Here is a 20,844-nt window from a genome sequence, read left to right as displayed (position 1 = left end):
TCACCTTCTAGGTCCTGTGGTAGGTAAGCACTGGACAATCATATATGAGCTTGAGCCAAAAAAGTAGACTTCATCATAGATCTTGCAACCTTGTATTAGAGAAAGAAATTATCCAAGCAATTACATAAAAAAATTATATATATATATATAAAAATATTATTGAGTTCTGAACAAAATCTAATTTAAGGTAATGGTGTAGCAGTATAGTGTCTACCACTGAAGATGAACTATGAGAGCAGAAAACCATACTATTTTCCTTCACTGGTAACCTAAGGTATAGAGAAGTAAAGTTAGCCTTTGTTTCTAATCATCAATTTTTTTTAGTCACCAAAAACAAACACATTTTAAACTAGCTATATAGTCTTAGTTATTTCTTGGGCTTTAAAAACCAAATTAGAAGAATATTCATTATCTAAATAATTCATATGAAAGAATAAAAAAAGCCAGCTCTAAGGCCCTGGTTAGACAATAAAAGAAAAATTTTTTTAAATTGTAATTATTATGTCACTGAAGACCAAATTTTTATTCAGACCTTCACTTCCAATAAACTTCCATTTAACAAATTTCTGATTATGTCTAACTAAGCATTACATAGTGTGCAAAATCAAGTAGAAATCTGTAATTTGGAGATAATGACAATAATGAATAAATTATATTTACTAAGACAATACTAATTGTAGAATTAGATGCAATAATTTCTTAATATCAATTGAAAGCTGGACCATAATATACATAAACTGAAAACAGTTTATGCACTCCTCATCTATAATTAAAATTCTAAGAATTTTCTTTTTTTCCCCATTTTTCCATTACTCTATTCTTACTCCATTGTTTGAGAGGATCCTATAAGCATTCAATTATAAAGGCACCTTTTTAATTACCATAAAATGATTTATCTATGTGGTGTTTTCTTTTTTTTTAATTACATGGTTTTGAAATCAATAGATCCATGTTATTCTTCTGCAGATTCTAATGATAATTGGTCAGATGACTTCAGTAACAATATTACATTTCATCAACTCTCAGAAGTTGATAACTATAAGACTTCATTTATTTTAGCATTCACTTTCATAGTCAAGTCTCAATGTTCTCTGTTCTAGAACAGCAATAATTTTGCAAAGATAGAAATGAAGACAACCAGTAAGGCATATTTTTAAATGTGTACTTCTGAATGTGCTAAACATTGATAAAATGAAACATTAATTCTAAGAGAACATCTGTCTGATTACACTGATGGTAGTCAGAACAAGAAAGGTGTTTATGCATATAATTCTTGTCCTATAAATGAAAGAGTTTCTTTAGTTGATAATATTTAGACGCTTCAAAATAATAATAATAATAATAATAATAATGGTAAACTGGAAAGGGAATGCATTCAAATGGTAATTCCTGATGGCTTTCTTAGATTGTCTATAGGATTGTTCTCTGAATGATAAAAAGGAAAGTACATAAAAAATGGTTAGCCTTACCTGCTATAATAAACAGGTAATCTCTGCCCATAAAAGTAAATAGAACAGACACCAATTATACATACTAAAGGCAATACAGACCTATAGCTTGAATTAATATCTGTATGAAATACTTGAACAACACAAATCAGTTCACAACATAGGAAAATTTATTTTAGTGTAAATCAATTCAAGAACAAGATGGTTCTGGGAATTTGTAAATTTTTTTTCAAATCCGAATTTAGTTGAGAAAAATATTTATCAACTATCTACTATGTGAAAGATAACCAACCAAGGACTGTAAAAGTAAACCATAAAATTCAAGTATTTTTCTACAAGTAGCCTATAATTTGGCATACATGAATAAATAAAATTTGGATTTAGGAGTTAGATATGGACAGGAATATAGGAATACATGAATAAAAATTTGCCACTGTTCAAGATTTTATTCTGTGAAGTCAGGCAAAATTTCATTATAATGCATTGTATTTATTGTCAACATATTTCATAAGCATTAATTGCATGTTATTTAAAAATGAAAACATAGAAGAGGAAAGAAAAATATTATTACTGTATCATTTAATTATAAAGAACAAAAGCTTGGAATAGAAATACTAATATTAGTAAAAATCATTGTAAATCATACAACAGAAGCTATGTTTTAAAAAGGATGAGCAGAAATAATGCAACAGGTTTAATAAGCTACTCTATATATAAAAGATTGAGGATGGAAATGTAAGAAAAAAGCTAATGGCAAGAAATATATTAAATTGCTCATATTGGTTGTGCTATATTAAACAAAATTATTCTAAATAAATGAAATGAAAAAATAACAAATCAGAGATCAAAATGAATGCAAAGATGAAGTAGGAATAAATAAGTGTGACTAGACAAGTGTTTAAATGTTTAACATTAAGAAAGTCACTTCAGGTCAGCTCTGACATGTAAAGAGATTGGAAGTCATAAACCTCGTCTTTACAGTAATCAAAATCTGAACAGATCTGAAAATCAGATCTTTTCTTGGAGTTAGCAGTGCACTGAGGTCATAAGGCAAACTACCATTCCAGAATCTGAAGAAACAGGTGCATAGAGAGATACAGCCTTGATCTGTTCCTGGGGAGCAAACACCCCTAGAGCCATACACCTCTAGGAATGTTCGAATGGTTCTATTGATGAAGTACTGGATCAATATAGACTACCATGAGAGCGAGAAACTCCTGGAAGTCTGTAGTTTAAGCGGAATTTCCACAAGTTCCTGGGTTTTCCTGCTAGGAATTCTACCAAGCTCCCAAACTGAAGATACAGAAAAATCCCTTCAGGGTTCTGGTAGTAGATTCTGGAAAGAGAGAGCTGCTGTATTCTAAAAGGTACATTCTTCTTCATAACACCGAAACCATTGGATGGCATAACTGTAGCCCTCTCTATTTGTATCTCTCAAGAGGCTCTTCTCATCTGTGTGGCCACCCCTTCTTATTACTTTCCATTTTTATAATTTGCCTTTTACTACTAGTTTAATTTAATGGAGATTTTGAAGAGATGCCAAGTAAATGTTTATGCTCATTTGCCATTTTGAACTAACTCAAATGTTATTCTTTAAAATGTAATTGTGCTGGTGAAATACACATAAAGAAACCTAACAAAACTTATAAAATTATAGAGCATGGATGCATTTTATAATACATAAGTTATATTTCAATAAACTTTATTAAATCATTCAGGTAACAACAGCCTTAGTAGGATAATTATTAATATGCCTTTAGGATAATCAATTTATCAATATGAATAAATTGGTTTGGAAATTAGCTTGATAAAATAATCACTTTTATCTTCTCAAAAGACCAGATTGATAGATAAAAGAGAGCTTTCTCTTTGAGAATGAGTAAAGAAATTTATTTTTGAAGGTCTGAACAAGAATGATAACTGATCCCTTAGATTATGCATGGTCACTCATCCACCACAGAACTCAACACTCTGGCTCTGTCAATATAACTCTGGGAAACAGTAAAAGAAGTAACCAGAGCAGCCCCGGTGGCTCAGCTGTTTAGCGCCGCCTTCAGCCCAGGGCCTGATCCTGGAGACTGAGAATCGAGTCCCACCTCTGGCTCCCTGCATGGAGCCTGCTTTTCCCTCTGCCTGTGTCTCTGCCTCTCTCTCTCTCTCTCTCTCTCTCTCTCTCTCTGTCTCTCATGAATAAATAAATTTAAAAAAAGAAATAGACCAGTTAGACCAGTTTGCTGTACAAAGACATAATCTAACATGAAATGCTCTAACTTCTAATAAGTAATTTTTAATTGCCTATGAAGAGGCTTTCCTTATTAAATTAAAATTTTCTAGGGGGCGCTTGCGTGGCTCAGTCAGTTAAGCATCTGCTTTCAGCTCAGGTCATGATCCTAGCTAGGGTCTTGGGTGAGCCCCTCCACATCGACATCAGGCTCCCTGCTTAGTGGGGAGCCTGCTTCTCCTCTCCCTCTCCCACACCCCCTGCTTGTGTTCTCTCACTCTGTCAAATAAAGAAATAATATCTTAAAAAACTAAAATTAATTAAAAATTTCTACATCATATCAATGGAAAAATTGTTCATCCTTCATGAAATGCATATATCACCCTTTCACAAATACTATACAATCCTCTCTCAGTTTATTTTATAACAGAAACCCCTGTGATTTGTTTGATATCAGAACCCTCTTTTTAAATACATGACATATTCAATATGGTTTGATTGGAATTGATGCTTTCATCCACAAGGGAACATACATGACTCAGACTTAGCCAGTTATAATACAGTATCTTAATAGTCATCTTTGCCACCAATTTGAAGGCTTGAAAAAACAGAGAATAAGATGGAAAAGAGAACAATTTCTTATGATATCATTAGCATTCCTCAATCATGACCACCCAAAGCCCCCAGAACTGCCCAGCTAAATGAGTTAATATATCTTTACCTAATATATCTACTCTGAGTTGTGTTTCTTTCAAATAACAGCAAAAAATTGTATAGATATAATCAGTTTCTTTATTAAATAATTTTGTGAAAGGTGTGTATAATTCTTACACACCTTTGTGTGGAATATTTGGAATATTAAGAGTAAACATCATAATGATCTAAGCAATCAGTTTCATTTTGTTTTATCTAAAACGATTTTTTTTTGTTTGACAAAACTACACAATTCTTCACTCCCCCCCCCCAAAAAAAAATAACACTTGTATATATCCTTTGGAGTTAGTTTCCTACCCAACATTCTTTCTTAAATGATAGCTTTTAAGTAATATTCTTTAATTTAGCTAGTGACAAGAAAATTTTATATAATGGAATAAAATGTTGCTTTATTTTAATGGTTACTAATTGAAAGAGTGGAATGAAAAGTTAACTATTATAGCTGACTTTTTATCAGTGCCCAACTATGTCTCCTCTGTTAAGTGATCACATCTTGTCTTTCCTTGCAGGAGATTGTAACCCTCTTAAATCTGGGACCAGCTGGCTGTTCTGCATCCTTGGCTCTCATAAAATATATATTAATTTGTATTTTACAATGTGGAAAACTCCACATAACCATAAAGGGGGACTGCTAAGTGTTACTTAATAGTCAAATTTTTAGCAAACAAGTCATTAGATTAATGCACACTCTTTGATGAATAAAGGATAGTGTTGTTTGCTAGCCCAAAATAATATGAAAATATAATTTTCTCTTTCCTGAGTTTTTTATTATCATGTGATGAATTTTTTTTTTGCACTTTTCTACATTCTAACTGGAAGTTAAAGTCAAAATTCCTTTAAAAGTAGCAAATGGAGGACTCAATTAAGCCAGTTGGTTGCCAACTCGATACTGAACTTACTATTTCTGATTCCTTGGAAAGTATTTTTTTCATCAGAACCACTGATGAACTTAAACAACTTCAAGAACCCCAGACACATTCACAAGCAAAACAGCAATTTGATCAATTAGAGCTAAGCAAAAATAAGTGCTATGTTTCCTAGAATTTTATTTCTTATCTGTGTATAGTGAACCCAACGTACTAAGTGAGCACTCTAAACTTCCCTCAGTTATCTCAGAACTCTTTGACATGCTAGCTGGTTGTCACCTCAGTCTCACAATTAATAATGTTGTAAACCAAAACAGAGATTGTTTTTAAATTGTCTCTTTAGACATTGCTAATAAGAAGAGGAATTGTGGAAAGGCAAGCTCTAGATAACAGATATCTTTATTCTTTCAGGAGAGAAAGAAATCTTTCCAAATACCTTTCAAAAAGAACATGTGGGTATATCTCTGATATATAGCTCATCCTAGTCTACTTGACAATTTAAGAAGGATGACTGGAAATTAATTCTTTCAGGATTGCTCAATTGGAACACAATTTAGAATATGATATTACTGCTGCAATTAACTGATCTTTCACTTTGAGGGGCAAATAAATGCACCATTGATTTATAAAGCATTAGCATTCTCAGCACTGTTTAGACAATGGCTCTCATCCACTTACTGAATTCACTGAGATAAAATGGAAATATGTTCTGTGCTTAATGCTACTAACATTACACAAAGAGATTTAGATTTGATTACAAGAGTAAAATATAGGGTGTTTTAGAAATAGATCTCTTTGTTTCTTATACACCCAAAAGAAAAATGTTTGCTTTACAAACTTAAATTATCTAGTTTATCTAGTTTAAATACCCTGGGAATGGATAAGGGGAAAAATAAGTGAAGCAGTATTATTATTAATAATATTTTTTTTTACTTTTTCTAACATTCTTAAGGAAGTAATAGTTAATTACTCAGGAGTATTCTATAGTTTAGTATTTGGGAAAAGAAATTAGGCAGTCAAGTTATGGGTCAGATTTGATAATGATTATCTTTTATGAGTTTTTACTATGTACCAAATACCATTTGAAGGGTTTCACTCACATTATTTCATTTATGTAAATGTGTAATATTAGTTAATCACTTTCAAAGCAACTAGGGTCTTGGTAAAGGAAAACATTGTTATGGCAAATAGGGAGAGAACACAGATAATAAGTAAGTTTGAAAATAGATGTTGAAAAGTCCAGCATTCTTCTAGGATGCTTAAAAAAATTCACTTTTTTTCTTTTTATGTAAAAATGTGGACTGCTAAGGAAAATTGTCACCATATAAAAGGAAAATACACTTCTTTAAAACAATTGCATAAATAACCTAAGGTAAAACAAATTCTCAAATATTTTTGAAAAAAATTAAGAGTGTATCTTTCACATACATTGTTTTAAACAACCAAGAACTTGATTTCAAATCCAGTATCTGTTTTGTTTGTTTGTTTTTAATGAATCAAATCCGGTAAAGAAAACATTATTTTATGATATGGGAAAGTATCATGAAAGTACTCTATCTTTTTTGAAAGAAACTTATCACTTCTTTGAAGGGAATTTTGATGAGTTCTGAGGGGTTACAAATAGTGATCTCAAGAAGTTGATGTTTCAGTTGAGAGGATAGAGCTTAACATGATGAATTTATGAAACATTGTATAACTACTCAAGATATGTTACAAGTGAGAATATAAGAGACCGCTGACTGCAAATGTCTGAGCAGAGTGCTGTGGGTTCTGGACCAGCCAGAAGTTACTTCACAGTATGAGTCAAAGTAAATTTCAAGGATAGATAGGAGGAGAAAGAAAGAAAGATAGCTTGGTGTAGGGGATCCTGGCAAGGATATAAGTTTATAGTATTATATTTTATTTTTCTTAAGGTTCTTGGTTATAGCAAACATACCTGAAATTTGTGAGCTACTAAGTGTATTTGAAAATTAAATAGAGCTATACAAATGCATATGTATATATATTTATATATATATAAATTCAGTAGGTATATCATTTGATTTTAAATAAATAATGTTTTGCTATATCTCATTATCATATCTGATGGATTATTTTGTTTTGTAAAAATAATTCGAGGAAAGCTCAATTTGAAATATACCAGTTTTCTTGTTTTAAAAGAAATGTGATTTTTATATACAAAGCACAGAGTTTGGCAATTGCCTTCAGTCTTTAATATTTATAATAGTCCATAAAATTTCACCCACCATTCATGTTCCTTGAATAAATTTGTAAGATTTCCAGCTCTTATTATTAACTGTTTTTTTAACTTCCATTTAATATTCTAGAACTGCATAAAGCCTCAAGTTTGAAATAGTGTCTCAACTAAAGTAGGAAAATGCTTTTATCTACAGCATATACATACTGGGTGACTAGAAGAACAAAAAGACTAAAGGACACACTAGGCTTAAGAGCTCGGATTAGGGGAGAACACTGCATGTATACCTTTTTGTTCTTTTCTACAATCCCTTGGATATCTGAAGCATTCTATATAAACTATTTTTTTTCTGACTCTGTTTCCCTTTTTTTTTTTTTTTTTGTAATTGAGAATTGATTAAGATTGAGAAAAATGTCTGCGTAGTCAGCAAGGAGAGAAAACAAATCAATAAAATTTTAGTTTCCTTATAGAATGAATCACATCACATTGGAATACCAACCAAAATTCCATACTTCTGGATTAGGCAGTAAAACAATAAAAATAAAAAAGGGGATAATATGCAATCCGATTTTAATTTCCCAGAGCTAGGAATCAAAGCTAATAATACAAAGTAAGGGTATTGGACTTGAAGTCATCACACTTAGATTTAGACTGGTTCAGCCATTTTCTGTTGTTTTTCTTTTTTTCACCACTGAATGGCCCAAGTCTGTGTTCTCATTTGCATAATTGCACATCTCACCAATTGATATCTTCTTAGTAATTTCATTGTGGTTATTAAATGAGATAATGTCTGTAAGGTTAAAATGTTAGGTATTCAGACAGAAAGAAGCTTCTTTAAGGCAAATGCATAGGTAAGTGAACATCATCTTTTTGTACTTCTCTTGTTACTAAAATTCAACTTTGATTGTCAAAGTTATTTTTATCTCAAGTTTTCAGAGTTGAATTATAGTATTTTTTGTGTTTGTTTTTTTCTATTATTTTGTGTCATTTATTTATTCATTACATTGTTTTCCTCTCAGAACATTTATAAACCTAGCTAGTGAAAAGTTCAATACAAGTAATACCTCTATAATAATTAATTTTTATATTGTTTTGATAGCAAGATGTGAATTACCACCTCCTCCATGAAAGATGATGATTTAGTATCCTCACACTTCTTTCATGTTAATTATGCATGTAAGCAAATTATATAAAAGTAGAAGTGGTTTTAAAAGGCCCTGGGAATGGGCCTGAGGATGGGAAGAGATGATGTGTGAATGCATTGCTTTAAATTATGTTTTTCTGTTTTTTTAAAACATTTTTTCAGCTGCATATTTTACTTTGGCAAAAATAAAATCTAAAAATAATATTTTTTTTTTTCTGTAGAGAACACACCACCAATGATCAGGTAGGTTGAACCCTGCACTTAAAATATATGATATGAAAGGGTCAATACTCTGAGACACTTGGTGTGTATAGATAGGGAGGAGGGCAGTCTTGTTTGGACATTTATTTACAAAAGGATAAAAACTGTTGTGAAGCTTTACTATTTTGGTCTTTCCTAATCTTTAATCTACTCAAAAATAGACAAAGGTGGAAGGATATGTAGAGATACTTAACTCAGTTCAATCATTTATTTATTACCTACTATATGTTGTGTGTTGTATAGCACTGGATATTAGGGACACAAAGATGAAAAGTTCCCTGCCCCCTAAAAACTTAATAGAGAAAAATATGAGAAACTATATACATTGTCACTTTACCATCTGCATTTCATGTTACATTCAGAATCCTACGGAAATTTTAACTTCTTCATGCCAGAAGGAGTAGGGCAGAGGGACACTGCGTTAGAGAAGGTGGTCACATAAAGGAGAGCACGGGTGTTAGGGAGATGAGTAGTACTTGAGGAATGAGAAACTGACAGCCACAGGAGAAGTAAGGGAAGTATTGAGAACGGGAAAGATGGAGGCTCTCATTTAGTAGCAACTTTAACATATTCAGAGGGAAAAAGAAGGCCAGCATAAGAAGTGGACAGTCAGCCGAGAGTGGGATGAGAGGAAGTCTAAGAGGATGGCAGGGCCCAGGCTTTTCAGGGCTGTGGAGGCCATTAAAGGACTTTGGATATTACTCTAGGTGCAACAGACAGTTACTGGGGGAGGAGTGACAGCTTAGTGTTCTTGGAAAAGGTGACACTAAGTATAGTGAGGGGAATGGATGGTGTGAGAAGTGTGAGAGGAGAGATATACATTGAAGACATATTGCCTTCAGTTTGCTGTATGGTCAGAACCAGCCGATCCTGTGGTAACAAACACCACCAACATCACAGTGACTCACAGCAACAAAGGCTTGCTTTTCACCAAATATCATTTCTATTGTGGGTTGCTAAGGCCTCTGCTATATGCTGTCACCATGCTCAGGTTGGGATCCAAGCTGATGATGTGTGCATTCTCTGGAACACTGTCACTATTTCAGAGGAAAAAAAGATGAAGTAAAGTATAGTGTTCTTTTAAAGTTTCTGCTGGTAAGTGGCAAGGCTCACCACTGCTCACATTTCATTTTTTAAAGTAACCATATGGCCAGACCAGGTGAGGGAAATGGATATTGATCAATAAGAAGTACTGTCCACTACACCAAACAAGAAATGGTGGTGGCTTTTATTAAAGTAAAGACACTGTTATAGAAAGAAGTGGAAATATCTGAGATATGTATTTGAGGCTAGAGCTAATAGGACTTGATGATGAATATGAGAGCACAAGGAACAGGCAGACTCGAATATGGGTTTTTTGGCTTGAATTTCCATGCAGATGGTAGTGGGTCCATTAACTGAGATGGGAAAATATGAGGGGGTTAAGATTAGAGGTTGGCATAAAATATGAATTAGATTCCATCATGTCCATTAAGGACATGTCCATCCATTAAGGACATGTCCATCATGTCCATTCCAAATAACTGGAAAGATCATCTTATATCTCTCAGATCTCTATCTAGACCGATAGGTAATTTTCAGTTCTGATCTCTTTTTTTAGCTCCACATTTAATATCTTAATACATACATATGTATATATACATATTGATAGTGTATTATCATGGCATGATATGTAGCATATCATTACATATCTATCTGTGCATATCATCGGAATATGGGATCTAGACCATGAAACTGGATGAGCTCACTAAGAAGACAATTGATATAGACAAGAAAGGAGGGCTCAGAAAAAAACTCCCAAATCATACACAATTTACTGGTAAGGCCCAGGAAGAACAATAGAAAAGAAAGCTAAGTGGTGGTAGCCTTCAGTTAAAAAGTATGTCCAGCTGGGTGACTATAGTTAACAATATTTTTTTGCATATTTGAGCGTTGCTGAGGGCAAACCTGAAAAGCTCTCAGCCAAAGAAAAGGAAGATTGTAACTGTGTGTGGTGGCAGATGTTAACTAGACCTACTGTGGTGATCATTTCAAAGTATATATAGATAATCAGATTATCATGTTTTAACTCCGAAACTAATATACTATTATAAATCAATAATATCTCAATTTTTAAAATGGATGGAAGCCAAAAGAAAAGCAAGAGGAAAGCATGTCAGAAACAAAGGATAAGGCCACTAAGTGAAAACACTGCTGTGACCCCAGAAATGTGAGAACAGAAAATAAGCTGCTGCATTTGGCAGCATAATAGTTGTTAGCAACTACGACAACAGCAATTTCAGTCATTTGGAAGGAAAAGTTTGATGTAGATAATGTGGATACACTCGATGTTAGATGACATAAACCCGCAGGCAATATCTGAATCGATGAGATTGGATTAACTCATCCTTAAAAAAATGTTTAGTGGGTGAGAGCAAATGGAGCAGAGTTTAGAAAGCTGTGAAACACCAGTGTTTAAGAGGAAAGAAGGGGAAGATGAAGAGACAAACAATACGAAAATAGAAGCTAAGGAAGAATTAAGAAAATTAAAATAGTATATTATCATAGAAACCAAAGGAGTAGAAAGTGTCAACAAAAACAGAGTAGATGAAAGTGTCAAAGTGAAGCTCGATCACATAATGAATGGAACTGATCATCAGTGCAATCTCAGCTAGTGAAGACTTTCAGTAATGAGGCATATGTCTACTTTGGTTGTGTGGAGAATAGGATTGGAGCCAGCTCTCAGTACAGACAAATGAGATGGAGTAGGTCAGTAACAGCTAGTCTGATATTACCCAGTGCTGGAATATAGGGCAGGGTTGACGGTGGGACTAACATCCAATGGCAAAATAAGTTTAAAACACAAACAAAACCCACAATCTGGGTAGTGATATTAAAGATGCCAATGTTAAAAATCAATAGGGCAGGGGGAACAAATGAGTTTGCAGGAAAAGATAAGATTAGGATAAGATAAATACTGAGTCAGAGTATTTCTTATATACTGAAAAATCCTAATATTCTGGTCCTGTGAGGACCAGATCCCTCAAAACTGATCCCTCTCACTGTACTCCATTCACTGCCTTTCTCTGCCCATCTGATAATGTATCTTTGTCCTCCCAAAGATGGGTCTTACACATCTGGTAGCTCACTGAATTCCACCCAGACTAGAGCACAGGATTGCAGAGGATTGTAATTGCAAATAGAAAATTGAGGCTGTCACGTAAAAAGCATTGAAGAAACAAACCAAAAGGTATTAATTTGACTTATTAAGTGTGCATAGGTGGGTAGAAAGGACACATCCTTGGCATCCCTGGAAAGATTTAAATGTAAAGGTAACAGAGAAGGAACTAAATAGCAGATAACAATAATGAGAACTAAAGATAAAGGGCACAGATAGGGGCACCTGGGTGACACAGTGGGTTAAATGTCTGACTCTAGATCTGAGCTCAGGTCTTGATCTCAGGACAAGAGTTTAAGCTCTGCTTTGGGCTCTACATTAGGTGTGGAGCTACTTAAGAAAAAAAAAGTAAAAGGCAGATATAGAAGTTAAATATTAAAATTAAGTCAAAATTTCAATCAACTGAAATTGAGTATAAGTGTTAAGGGATAGACCCTGAAACATGTATGTATGTGATTAGATACAGAAAACAGGGGGAACCCTGGGTGGCTCAGGGATTTAGCACCTGCCTTCGGCCCAGGGCATAATCCTGGAGTCCCACGATCGAGTCCCATGTCAGGCTCCCTGCATGGAGCCTGCTTCTCCCTCTGCCTGTGTCTCTGCCTCTCTCTCTCTCTCTGTGTCTCTCATGCATAAATAAATAAAATCTTAAAAAAAAAAAAAAAGATACAGAAAATACATGAAGAAAGAACACGGAGGATGAGTACAGTTATAATGAGAATATTAATACACACTGTGATATGGGGTAAGTAAATACAAAATGTTTTAAGATATTCACTCAAGTAAAAAGACGAAAAATGTAGCAGAAAACTTTAAGTCCCGTTGCAAAAGCTTCTTATCTTGATGAAGTCCCAATAGTTCATTTTTGCTTTTAATTCTTTTGCCTTCGGGGATGTATCTTGCAAGAAGTTACTATGACTGAGTTCAAAAAGGGTGTTGTCTGTGTTCTCCTCTAGGATTTTTTTTTTAATATTTTTTTTCAATTTTTATTTATTTATGATAGTCACAGAGAGAGAGAGAGAGAGGCAGAGACACAGGCCGAGGGAGAAGCAGGCTCCATGCACCTGGAGCCCGATGTGGGATTCGATCCCGGGTCTCCAGGATCGTGCCCTGGGCCAAAGGCAGGCACCAAACCGCTGCGCCACCCAGGGATCCCTCCTCTAGGATTTTGATGGAATCTGTCTCACATTTAGATCTTTCATCCACTTTGAGTTTATCTTTGTGTATGGTGAAAGAGAGTGGTCTAGGGGATCCCTGGGTGGCGCAGCGGTTTGGCGCCTGCCTTTGGCCCAGGGCGCGGTCCTGGAGACCTGGGATCGAGTCCCACGTCGGGCTCCCGGTGCATGGAGCCTGCTTCTCCCTCTGCCTGTGTCTCTGCCTCTCTCTCTCTCTCACTGTGTGCCTATCATAAATAAATAAAAATTTAAAAAAAAAAAGAGTTTAAAAAAAAAAAAAAGAGAGTGGTCTAGTTTCCTTCTTCTGCATGTGGATGTCCAATTTTCCCAGCACCATTTATTGAAGAGACTGTCTTTCTTCCAATGGATAGTCTTTCCTCCTTTATCGAATATTAGTTGACCATAAAGTTGAGGGTCCACTTCTGGGTTCTCTATTCTGTTCCACTGATCTATGTGTCTGTTTTTGTGCCAGTACCACACTGTCTTGATGACCACAGCTTTGTAGTACAACCTGAAATCTGGCATTGTGATGCCCCCAGATATGGTTTTCTTTTTTAAAATTCCCCTGGCTATCCGGGGTCTTTTCTGATTCCACACAAATCTTAAAATAATTTGTTCTAACTCTCTGAAGAAAGTCCATGGTATTTTGATAGGGATTGCATTAAACGTGTATATTGCCCTGGGTAACATTGACATTTTCACAATATTAATTCTGCCAATCCATGAGCATGGAATATTTTTCCATCTCTTTGTGTCTTCCTCAATTTCTTTCAGAAGTGTTCTATAGTTTTGAGGGTATAGATCCTTTACATCTTTGGTTAGGTTTATTCCTAGGTATCTTATGCTTTTGGGTGCAATTGTAAATGGAATTGACTCCTTAATTTCTCTTTGTTCAGTCTCATTGTTAGTGTATAGAAATGCCACTGATTTCTGGGCATTTATTTTGTATCCTGCCACACTACCAAATTGCTGTAGGAGTTCTAGCAATCTTGGGGTGGAGGCTTTTGGGTTTTCTATGTAGAGTATCATGTCATCGGCGAAGAGGGAGAGTTTGACTTCTTCTTTGCCAATTTGAATGCTTTAATGTCTTTTTGTTGTCTGATTGCTGAGGCTAGGACTTCCAGTACTATGTTGAATAGCAGTGGTGAGAGTGGACATCCCTGTCTTGTTCCTGATCTTAGGGGAAAGGCTCCCAGTGCTTCCCCATTGAGAATGATATTTGCTGTGGGCTTTTCGTAGATGACTTTTAAGATGTTGAGGAATGTTCCCTCTATCCCTACCCTCTGAAGAGTTTTGATCAGGAATGGATGCTGTATTTTGTCAAATGCTTTCTCTGCATCTAATGTGAGGATCATATGGTTCTCGTTTTTTCTCTTGCTGATATGATGAATCACATTGATTGTTTTACAAGTGTTGAACCAGCCTTGTGTCCCGGGGATAAATCCTACTTGGTCATGGTGAATAATTTTCTTAATGTATTGTTGGATCCTATTGGCTAGTATCTTGTTGAGAATTTTTGCATCCATGTTCATCAGGAATATTGGTCTGTAATTCTCCTTTTTGGTGGTGTCTTTGTCTGCTTTTGGAATTAAGGTGATGCTGGCCTCATAGAACGAGTTTGGAAGTATTCCATCTCTTTCTATCTTTCCAAACAGCTTTAGTAGAATAGGTATGATTCCTTCTTTAAACGTTTGATAGAATTCTCCTGGGAAGCCATCTGGCCCTGGACTTTTGTGTCTTGGGAGGTTTGATGACTGCTTCAATTTCCTCCCTGGTTATTGGCCTGTTCAGGTTTTCTATTTCTTCCTGTTCCAGTTTTGGTAGTTTGTGGCTTTCCAGGGGAATTCGCTTTCCAGGAATGCGTCCTTCATTGGTTGAAATCCAGTTTTATTCCATTTCACCAAATGGTTATCTAAGGGAAATGATTATGAATAAAGGTCCATATAATAAATAATCTAGTATTTTAAACTTATAATCAAAATCTATTCATTAATTTCACAGAAAGTACTTTGCAACAAGGAATATTTTTTTGATCATAAAACATACTTTAAAGGCCAAATCTGATTGTGCGTATCATTACTATTGTCCCTTCTGGGTTCTTTCTTGATGCTACATTCCATATGAGAAAATTGCTTGATGTTGAATAAAACTAAATGGATACCAGAACAATATCTAAGCATTCAGCTAACTTCTATTGAAATGTATGGTGCTTTTTGTTGCCTAAGTATTGACATGGCGATAGAGTGTATTCCAAGTGTCCTTCGTACTCAGGTGGAATCACACTATGTTACCAACTCTTTCATGTTATCCAATCATTATGCAAAACAAAACAAAACAAAACAAAACAAAACAAAAAAACCCTACTTTAAATGCTTAGTTTGGGAAAAGTCAAAGACCAGGGAAAAGAACCAAGCAAATCAGTTTTCATGGGGATTAAATGCATGTTTTTATTCCTCTTTTGGTGTATTCCGACTGAGCCATATAAGATAAGCATAAGTTATTTATTTAAGTTAATGTCTTATAGCTAGCCCAGGTTAAAAAAGATGAAGATTTGGTTTGGAATATTTTTTTGATCCATTTACATAAAATGTCAACAGAAGTAATGACAATCTCATGAATCACTGGAGTATATTATTTGAGCACATGAGGAAGGCATTCGATAAGTTACTGTATTCTGAAAGTTGGTGCACTAAATTCCATTAGAACACAGGGATTATACAGTAAATGACAAATATTCTCAGAGTAAATGACAAATAAATCAAACCAAATTAATTTTTAATTACTTCAGTATTTTGCTTATTAAAAAATGGAAATTGAACCAATTAAAATTGCTTTTACTGGAAAGTAATGCACAGGGAAAAAGGAAATGGAAAATAACAATCATATTGGTTAAACAATAATATAATATAAATTTTAATTTGAAAATTTTAATTTGAAATTTCTTTATTGCCATTTAGTAGTCAATAAATATAGTATTTGGGGCTCTGCACCTAATTCCAACATGTGGAATAGGGGTTTTCTCCCCACACCACCAAGGAATGCATGGGACACCAGCTGAGTCTCCTACAATCAACTCAAATTCTGATGCTATCTATTTGGAGACAGTATCAGATTCCACAATTGAAGGGCTCAGCCCCACAAGACCACCCTTCATTTCAGACTCCAATCATAAGTCCAGGTAATTAGCTGTGCTTCTGACTGTCTATAAATCAGAGGTTCCCAAGGCCCCCTCTTTGGGTTCAATTAATTTGCTAGAACAGCTCACAGAACTCAGGAAACCTGTTCCCTCACTAGATTGTTGATTCATTGTAAAGGATATAAAAGATATGAATCAACAGCCAGATCAATAGTCTCAACAGAGTGAGGTCTTGAACAAAGGACTCTTTGTCCTCCTGGAGTTTGGGGCTTAGCATGATAGCACAAGAAACCTGGATGTTCTCCATACTTCCACCTTTTGGGTTTTTATGGAGCCTTCATTACATACACATGATTGATTAATTCTTTGGTCCTTGGTGACTGATTCAACCTCTAGCCCCTCTCCCAGCCCCGGAAATCAGAGGATGGGACTGAATGTCCACCCCTCTTTTGGGGATTGGTTTCCCTGGCAACAAGCCCCCATTCTTAGGCACTTTCCAAAAGTCACCTCATTAATGTGAACCCAACTGTGGTGGAAAGGGGCTTATTATGAATGAGAAGGCACCCATTTCACTCTTAGGATACTGAAGCATTTCTGAGAACTGAGAGCCAAGAGACCAAATATTATAAGAAAAGATGTTCCCACTGTTCTCATCACTCAGGAGATTCCAAGGCTTTGGGGAACTGTGAGCCAAGAACTGTGGATGAAAAGCAAATATATGTGAGAAATACATATTTTAGTCATTTAAGTGACCCGGTATAAATCACAATGTCATAGTTAGTGATTAGTTGATTTTTTGGTGTTTCATTAAGTTTTATTATATAGAGATGTATTTGAGATATATATGTGTGTGTGTATTTATTTATAATACCTTCTATTAGATTCAGAATTTAGAGGATAAACTCTGTAAAAGCTAAACTATGTCCAAGTGTTTTTTCAGAATCTGTTAAGTGCTTGATGCATACAACTTCCATTGTACAATTTTGGTGTTGCCTGAAGTCTGACTTCATCTGACACAAATAGGAATAAGGAAACAGATCAGGGATATGGAGGGTTCTATGATTCCTGCTCTTTTCTTTTGGCTGCCATACTGCATCTAATGGGGACCCTTAGCCATCATTATTTTCATATACCTAGAGTTCAGAAATCGTGCAGAAGTATAAACCATGGCACTAGTAATTAGGTAAAACTTGCAAATTATTGTGGTGAGACCATGGCTTTGGCAAATGGGTTGCATCTTTCGAAATGAATTGATTTCCATATAACACAATACTTCTGTCATCTCATTTTCCAGTGTGGTGTCCAGTGTTTCAACTGTTGCTATTTCAATGAAAAATGAGTATATTAACTGCACAAGAATTCTCATTTTCAAAGCAAGCAAGCCTCACCTCGCTAAAGCCAATCCCTTCATTTACCAGAAAACACCAGAGAATAGAACTAAAAAAGGATAGAAGGGATGATTTGATATTTTGACATCCTACTTTACTCAAGATCTAAGATGACTAAAGATCTGACAGGAAATAAAACAGTTTTTGAAAAGTTGGATAAGGTGACAAAATTGAATCAGATGATAACATTTATAGAAAGTAGCATCTTCTGTGAATGGCCATTTACCAGAATGGATTGACTAAATTTAGTGAGCATGTTCAGAATATAAAACAATGAAAAAGTAGCAAATGCACAGAAAAAAAATCTTATGAAGAAAATTTGGGATAATTTTTGAAAATATTTTTTAGTACACTATTTCTTTTAGCATTTTGGGCAAGGCATGTACCAGGAAAAGACATCAAGATTTTCCCTACTTAAAAAACAGTGATAGGATTTTCCCTTTTACTTGCCACAATCTGCAGATGTTGGAGAGTACAGAAGTCCCTCCTCATCCATGGTTCCCTCTCCACAGTTGCAGTTTCCAGGAGTCAGCTGTGGTCCAGAAGCAGATGATTCTCCTCTGATATATCATCAGAAGGTCATTAGTAGCCTAATGCTACCACATGGTGCCCATGTCACTCACCTCACTAGATCTCATCAGGTAGGCATTTTATCACCTCACATCATCAGAGAAAGGAGAACCAGGACAGGAAGATATTTTGAGAGAAAGACCACAGTTACATAACTTTCATTACAGTATAGTTATAATTATTTTATTTTATTATTATTATTTGTTGTTTGTGCCTTATGTATAAACTAAACTTTACCATAGGTATTATGTATAGGTAAATAACATAGTATATATTCTGTTTGGTACTATCTGGTGCTTCAGGCATCCACTGGGCATCCTCGAAACATATCCTCTGCAGTTAAGAGGTGACCACTGTATGTTTCATTTTGCATTTTACCTTGCAACTGGCAAAAAAATATAACTATCTGTTCCAAGTGTATAAAACTTAGGTCCTTAGTCAATAAGCTCTTGTTATACCTGCACTGTGTGCCTAACAGAGAAACACACAGCCCCACAAATAGTAAAACTTTAGTTAAGTAGAATGTTTATATTTCTTAGTAAAATAAGACACCCCTCCAAATATTTAAAATTTTCATTGGCAAATGAGATCTCTGTATTGCTAAAGGGTGATTTCTCTAAATATCAACTTCTAAGATTCTAGGAATGTAAATATGTAAGTTGACTTGATTAAATGGAACTTGTAGTGATTGATCCCATTGTTCTACATACTTCCTTCTTTCTTATAATACAAGTCAGGAAAAAAGAATACAGTAAAATTTGCTAATTCCTGCCCAAACTAAATTAAGAAAATCACGGCAGTTCTTCAAGAAATTTATAATTTGCACAGGTAAAAGAAAAGAAAGAAAACATGAGCAGTAGAAAAAACTATATAGAAGCAGAAATGGTTTCACAAAAAAAAAGTGTAGTTATTAAAAATCATTCTTGGCCCTCTGGAGCCCGTTTTATTTATTTATTTATTTTTTTGTATGCTTTACAACCTTCTCTTTTTTAATCAATAGAAATTGGGTTATTCATATTTTATTCTAAAACTGCTTTCAGTTGACTTTGATAATGTGATAACAGAAGGTAAGACTCCTGTGTGTGTTGGCATTAATAAAAACGCCTCAGAAAGATTAAAAAGCTCCTGGAACCACCAGAATAAAACAACAACACTGATGGAATGAAAGAATATGATAGAAATTCAAGAACAAGGAGTCCTGCCTGTGATCTCTTAAAATCATACTCAAATTACATCTGCTTTTAGGACAGATTCTATTAAGAAGTAATCTTCAGCAAGGTAGAAAGTGATCTGATATAGTTGTTAAATGCAATGAGAATTTGGAGAATAAATAAATCATATATTTGCAATGTACAGAAAAAAATTCTAAGTACTTGGAATATATAGGACGTCCAGTTGTGTCTTCACTTCGGAAAATCAAAATAATACTCTCCTTGGCCTCTGAGTCCCTGAGATAGGAATAGCTCCGCTCTCAATCTTCTGTGCTGGAGAGTTTGACCTGAGGATAAGACACATACTGCTTCTTCTGAGCTTTTTAAGAAACTGCGTGAGATCTTTTGTGGCCTGCAGCAGAATCTTGAAGAAATGCTTTGAGTGGCTATGAAAGATTACAGAGATTAAAGAGGACAGTATAAGACACATTAACAAAAAGAGAAACGATGACATGATGACAAAGAAGGACATTTTTCAGTAATTCCATGAATAATAAGTTTCAAACCCATTAGAGGGATCTTCTTGTGCAAATGCCCCTCCCCCCATCCCTGATATCCGTGGCAGGAGGCAGAACCAATATAAAATATAGAGAAAATAGAGAACAAGCATATAAATAGGCTTTGGTCTCAAAGGCTCTATTAGCCTGAGTGGGCCTCCCAGATAATTTTGTGGTCTAATCAGCAAGCCATCGAAAAAGACTGGACTCAAAAAATAAATAAATAAATAAATAAATAAAAAAGAAAAAGACTGGACTCAGAGTTTATAAAAGGTAGGCAAGTAGATTGATAACTTACCCTTCCATTTTCTGAAACTGGTCACCTTAGGGGCCTTATTTATTATGGATTTTTTTCCCTACCTTTGAGCTATATGTCATTGGCTAAAGTCAAATCTCCATATATCATCCCTGTTTCAGCCAGATGGTGTTAAGGAATTAAGGTGAAAAGAATGTGGGTTCACGGGGCACCTGGGTGGCTCAGCCAGTTAAGTGTCTACCTTAGGCTGGGGTCATGGTCTCAAGGTCCTGGGATCAAGCCTGGATTTGGGGTCCCTACTCAACAGGGAGTCTGCTTCTCCTTGTGCCTCTGATCTACCCCCTGCTCATGCACGTGGGCTTTCTCTCTCTCTCTCTCTCTCTAATAAATAAAATAAAATAAAGTCTTTAAAAATTTTTAAGAAGAATGTGGGTTCACAACCGGAGGCTCACTATAGAGCCAGAGGTGTAGGATAAGGGACAGGTAGTAGGAATTCATTACACATAAAGTAGTGCCCAACATGGTACCAAAGGCTGTGTTCATGCATTTCAAGAATAAGGAGAAGGAGAAGACAAAGAAGAAGAGATGTCAAGAAGAGGAGAG

General features: G+C 35.0%; 1 long non-coding RNA gene across 1 annotated transcript in view; it reads right to left on the bottom strand.

The window, feature by feature from the left end:
• LOC111098662 overlaps positions 1-20,844 on the bottom strand; it is a 48,043-nt gene that overhangs the window by 1,461 nt on the left and 25,738 nt on the right. The window contains exons 5-7 of the long non-coding RNA XR_005369156.1: positions 19,651-19,874; positions 18,331-18,364; positions 5-89 (exon numbers count right to left, since the gene is read on the bottom strand). This is a non-coding gene — a long non-coding RNA (uncharacterized LOC111098662). The remainder of the gene's footprint in view (positions 1-4; positions 90-18,330; positions 18,365-19,650; positions 19,875-20,844) is intronic.

The sequence above is a fragment of the Canis lupus genome, chromosome 14 (assembly GCF_011100685.1).
Source record: "Canis lupus familiaris isolate Mischka breed German Shepherd chromosome 14, alternate assembly UU_Cfam_GSD_1.0, whole genome shotgun sequence".
Taxonomy (NCBI): domain Eukaryota; kingdom Metazoa; phylum Chordata; class Mammalia; order Carnivora; family Canidae; genus Canis; species Canis lupus.
The sequence above is the reverse complement of the archived record's forward strand: the minus strand, read 5'-3'. Positions and strand labels throughout refer to the sequence as shown.